Source organism: Polypterus senegalus, chromosome 15 (assembly GCF_016835505.1).
Source record: "Polypterus senegalus isolate Bchr_013 chromosome 15, ASM1683550v1, whole genome shotgun sequence".
NCBI lineage: Eukaryota > Metazoa > Chordata > Cladistia > Polypteriformes > Polypteridae > Polypterus > Polypterus senegalus.
The window spans coordinates 9,429,691-9,435,690 of NC_053168.1; the positions used below are offsets into that span (position 1 = coordinate 9,429,691).

The following is a 6,000-nucleotide window of genomic DNA, read 5'->3' on the forward strand; positions in this document are numbered from 1 at the left end:
TTTCATTCCACTTTTCCAGGCTTCTGGTTATTTAAACAATTATTTACTAATAATATTGCTTAGTGGGTCTGATGTAAGTTTTCAACCAAGTAACATTACAGTTTTCCACCATGTCTACCTCATTCATCGCGGTCATTATTAGGATGCAGTTTAAGGGAGAAAACATTACAAAAAGGTGCATTAAAAGGAAAGCAAAAAGAGTTAAGAACTTAAAATTATGGCAGAAATACTCATTTTTCACTTTTACATAAATGCAGATCTCCCACTACTGCTGCTTTCTAAATGCAGAATAAAGGAAACAATACCAACTAATTAAATGAGATCATTCAGAGGGGAAATGACTCACTGGTTGTGAATCTGGTCAAAATACACCCTGCAGCCACAGGTGAAAGTAGGATCAGTTTAGCTGGTCATCTGTTAGCTCCCTTTCCATCTCTTTATTGTTTTTGCTACTGAAAACAATTAAGGTTCCTGAATCTTAAAAAATCAGTTAGTAAAAATTAACGCTGAAGTAGGTTCTATTAACAGCACCATTTAGTTAAGTGTTTGATACAAAAACCTTCAACCACTTTGGACCTCCAAGACCATCTGTCATGTAATGGAAGTGAGTTCAGTGGAGGGAGTCATTCAGCTTTGGATATAAACTGAATCAAGAGTAGCTTTGCTATTGGACTGTCAAAAGGTAAGGATCATCCTTCACAAAGCTACAACTAAGAGAGATGAGAAGACCTTTAAACACAGACTGTTTATAGGTACGCAACACAAGTCAACTGAAGCATTCCGAGACTTGAAGGGTCTGATTGCAAGATTTTGTAGGTGGTAAACTCTCAAAATACAAAATGGTCAAGTGTGGCTGAAGATTTCCAGAGTCGACAGCAATATTTACAGTACATCTCACTAATTTAACTCATCAGCCTTGTTGAATGAGTGTTCAGCAATAAACTTTCAGCCCCGTGTCCTGAGCAGCATTAATGTGGGATCAACTATGGATTGATGGTTAAGAAATGAAGAAATTCCCAGCTTCAAAAAGAAAATACCACTGATGCCAAACCTGTTGCCTCCCTGCCTCATTTTAATACTTTCGACAGGTTTTTGTTTGTATAGACAAGCAGACTTATTACAGCTGTGGTAAAGCGACTGAAATACCATTTGGAAACAACACATGCATCTTGTAAGTTGTGATTTTCCTCCTGTGGCTGTGTGTGTGTAAAAGTGAGTGAATGAACAGAGTCGGTGATGGACTTGTGCCATTTCCAGGGTTGGTTTTTCAGCCTTGCTCCCATTGTAGCCAGGATTGGCTCTGGGTTCCCCTAATATAAAAATTTGACAGCACTGAAGAGAATGTTTGTTAGCTGTAGCTAGATTTTTTTGTTTTGTTTTTTTTGCTAAGTCAGTAGTTTGATCAGTTATTTTTGAGCATTACATTTCTAGGCTACACTTGAATTGAACCACACTGTGCATTTTTATGAAAATTTCTGCACTGCCTTTTTATAGTACAATGCATCCAAACAGGAATAGAATATTTTGTTCAAATTTTTACATATAGACTGGCAGAACATTAAGGAAGGCATAACTCAGTGGTAGAGATTAAACCTAAAACCTATGCTATACAGGTCAGTGCCTTAGCCACTTGTCTGCACTGGCCAGTGCGTATTAAAGTAGTTTTTTAGTCAGTAAGTTGTTTTCCAACCCGCTATATCCTAACTACAGGGTCATGGGGGTCTGCTGGAGCCAATCCCAGCCAACACAGGGCGCAAGGCAGGGAACAAACCCTGGGCAGGTCACCAACCCACCGCAAGTACTTGTTTGTGACTGCTTCAAATCAAGAACTACTCACCAAAGTCAAAGTTATCACTTACATTGTAAATTCTGCGTAAAGATTACCACATTTATTTTAATAAAAACTGGACTGGATATTCTCCAGAAGAGGTTGAAAGAGTTTGCTAAGAATAAGGTGGAATGGCCAGTCAAGTTCAACATGTTACTCCCATGACCCTCACCAGGAAAGGTGCAGCGACAATGAACACATGAAGAGGGCAGCTTGGTAGAGCTATAGTTAGTGCTACTCCCTCACTGATCTTATTGTGTAAGATTCAAATGATGCACACAAGTGCTGTCAGAATGGGGTATGCACATTCTTGCTTTGTCTTTGTGGGATTTCCTTCCACATTCCAAAGATGTTTATTTTAATTGGCTTCATGTAAGTGTAGTGAACTGGCAGCCAGGCCAAGGTTGATTCCTACATTGCGTTTAATCTTCTGGTGATAAGCACCACCATTTGGTGATCCAGAGCATCAAGGAATGCTTCGTATTTATGTGCGGGGCAATAAAATAAAGACAATATTGCAATACCTTTGATGGAATAATGAATGAGGTTGTTTTATGACACAATTGTCATGCTTTGCCGTAACCAGGTAAGGGAGAGTTAAATAGAACTTTATTTGTCCCCAGGAGGAACTTTGGCTTATTGTAGAAGTTCTTTAAATAAATACATTTACACACATGCACAGTAGGTATGTATAATCAATATACTAATATATATAAATAATTTACACACACACGCTATGGTCTGGCCACCCACCAGAATGTCTTTCAGATTCAGTGATAATATGTATAATGTAAGTGTGTCTATGCAGCCATATATGATTTTTATACTTTTTAACCCAATTAAGGGTTTTGGCAACATGTGCAACACAGAAATCTACCATTACACAAAAACAGTCACCGTTGCAGAATTTACAGACTTTTCTTGATTAAACTGTGGCAGAAAATGTTAACATGTAGAAAAAAACAACTTCTAAAAGTCTGTAGCATTTCTCCTGTTTATTACAAGTGGATCTAGTAGCACTTAATGAACATTTGAAGCATTTTAAAAGTCATTGTTACAGACTAGTTTTCCTGCCAGGCAGACATCAACAGGAGCTGGGTCCCTGCTTTATTAACCATATTAATCTGATCAGAAGGCTATTCTAAACCACATGCGACCTCAGGTACTGTGCTGGCTGACTGAATAATCTTTTGCTCTTTCCGGAACAGTTGACTTCAACTGGCTTATTGCAGGTATAAGACACTGTAATCCAGCCAAAGCCATAAATGATCTTGTTGCTTCACAGGGGCTCACATTCATATAGTTGCAACTAAAAAAAGCAGGCAGGTAAAAGGTACAAAAGTCTTTCTCCTGACCAGAGAACTGACATGATGAACAAGAGGATTGAACTCTGATGCCCTAGATATTAAAGTCAGAAAAAGACTTTGTGCCTCATAAATTTCAATTCAAACACACTGACTGCCTTCAGGCAAGATCCTTACGAACTACCAGCTGCTTGATGTTAGCCGATGGAAATGTGCAGCCAAATGAATCTCCTCATATATAAAAAAAAAAAAATCACATTTTAGCCAAGGGTTAAAAAATGAACCAAATGAAGCGGAGCTCGAAAAATGTGTCAACTTCGAAGAGTCAACAGGTTTATTGCTCACCAAACACTGTGCCCCCCACCCCCACCCTACATTTTCTGCCCTGTCATAAAGTTGCTACACTTGTATTTTCCTCTATTAGTGCCATTCGGCTTAATTATAAACTGGCCTCATCTTCATCAGTACTTACAGTTGGGAGGTGAAGCGGCCCCTCTCTCTCCTTTCAGCCTTCTGCTGCAGCTGAATGAAAGTGGTGATCAGATAATACTTATATACAGTAGCTAAGACCTCCCCTCTCCCCCCATGTCCTTTGCTTAAGCATCCAATCACAACAAGCGGGCTGCTTATTAAACTCGTCTTCTCTGAATCATTTTGTCAAAAGAGAGCTCAGATGAGAGGCTTCGAAAATCCCAAATGAGTGGGGGTTTGTTCATTCTTCCTTTTACAATGCTCTTAATTACTGCAAACACATCCATTACAATTGAATACTTCTTTATTAGGCTTTTCATTTACATTTTTAATTGCAGTATTTGTATTTTCTGTAACTAAAAATTAAATTAGTTGACATTATATATAAAGAGAAGTTTACATTTCTCAAAGTAAAGCAAGCAGTGTGGTGTAAGCAGATAAGAGAATAGACTTTGCACCTTCAACTAACCGTGTCAATTAACTTTGCCGTGCACCCAAAAATAAAATGACAATTGTAGAGTGTCTGGAAGATGTACCTTACATTAGATAATGATTATAGGCAAATGTACAAGTCTCCATAACTCATTCTGTAGAAAGCAACAAACTTAAAGCTTAAGGACAAGAAGGTTGATGAGGGTTTATAAGCACACACAGTCAGGGTGGCCTAGTAGATAAGATGCCAGGCTGGGCTGTTCATTCCCACCTGTGACCCTGAGTAAAACATTACATTGGCATGTGCTTCCGCTGTATTTATACTAGGGTTCGCCAAGTTTGGTCCTGAAGGACCACCGCGGCTGCAGGTATTCATTCTAACCCCTTTTTTTTTTTTTTTTAAAAGAGTGAGCTGTTTGTGCTGCTATTTAACTTCTTGTGAATTCACTTTAATTAAATTGCTTTTTAAAGAATTATTCCCCTGGTTTTCTTCATTGTTCCTCTGCATTGCTTCATTTCTTAAATGGCATTCAAACATAAATCAAATGTGAAGTGAGTGAACCAACAGAAGACCAACTAAGTCAGGGCTTCAAACTCCAACCAATTTCACTCCAACCAGCTGCTTAATGAGGTGCTGATTCTTAATTAAACCCGTTCTTTAATTCTGTGGCTTGTTGCTGCTCACGTGGTGCATTAGCTGACATTTTGGAAATTGTTGATTTTCTTTTTTATAAGAGCTCTGGTGAAATGTTTTATGGAGCTGAGCAGGTCAGCATTCCTGAGACCTTCTTCTTTCTTTATTTTCAGATATTGTGTGATGGACAAAAGTTGTTTTGGCTCATTTTATATTTCATTATTGTTTGGCTGCTAATTAAGGAAAAAGAAACAATTAAGGGGTTTGAGTCTTCAAGAGCAAGTCAATTAAAATTAGTTTAAAAGAAGTTAATTAACAGCAAAAACAGGACACTCATTAAAAAAGGGTGAGAATGAAAACCTGCAGCCATGGCGGTCCTCCAGGACAGGTGTTGGCGACCTCTGATCTGTACAATTCACTACAAAAAATTTTGGTTGGTAGTTTCCATGCCCTGACTTACTCTGTCACTTAGAGTGAACACCAACGTGATGTATCTTAATGTTCTAAAACACCTTGGTGGTTGGGTGTTCACTAAAGAAAAACAGTATATGCAAATATAGAGAAGACTGATGTCAGTTTTAACTCGCGCAACATTTTATTATAAAGTGTAATATGAAAACAACAACTGTATTGTATCCTAGTTTTATCGAACACCCTGGGGTTGGGTGGGTGTTCACTGATGAAAGGCAGTATATGCAAATATAGAGAAGACTGTTGCCAGTTTTGACTCACTCAACATTTTATTGTGAAGTGTAATATGAAAACAAATGTAATGCAAAGTTTATCTGGAACCAACTACTATATACTATCCATCCATCCATCCTCTTCTGCTTATCCGAGGTCGGGTCGCGGGGGCAACAGCTTGAGCAGAGATGCCCAGACTTCCCTCTCCCCGGCCACTTCTTCTAGCTCTTCCGGGAGAATCCCAAGGTGTTCCCTCCAGCGTGTCTTGGGTCTTCCCCGGGGTCTTCTCCTGGTTGGACGTGCCCGGAACACCTCACCAGGGAGGCGTCCAGGAGGCATCCTGATCAGATGCCCGAGCCACCTCATTTGACTCCTTTCGATGCGGAGGAGTACCGGCTCCCGGATGACTGAGTTTCTCTCCCTATCTTTAAGGGAAAGCCCAGACACCCTGCGGAGGAAACTCATTTCAGCCGCTTGTATTCGCAATCTCGTTCTTTCGGTCACTACCCATAGCTCATGACCATAGGTGTGGGTAGGAATGTCGATTGACTGGTAAATTGAGTGCTTTGCCTTACGGCTCAGCTCTTTTTTCACCACGACAGACCGATGCAGAGCCCGTATCACTACGGACGCCGCACTGATCCGCC

At 39.7% G+C, this 6,000-nt stretch overlaps 1 protein-coding gene across 1 annotated transcript in view; it reads right to left on the bottom strand.

The window, feature by feature from the left end:
- Positions 1-3,669, bottom strand: part of ddc (dopa decarboxylase) — a 134,344-nt gene extending 130,675 nt beyond the window's left edge. Inside the window, exon 1 of the mRNA XM_039736784.1 lies at positions 3,605-3,669. The gene's annotated coding sequence lies outside the window, so the exon portion shown is untranslated. The remainder of the gene's footprint in view (positions 1-3,604) is intronic.
- Between the last annotated feature and the right edge of the window lie 2,331 nt (positions 3,670-6,000).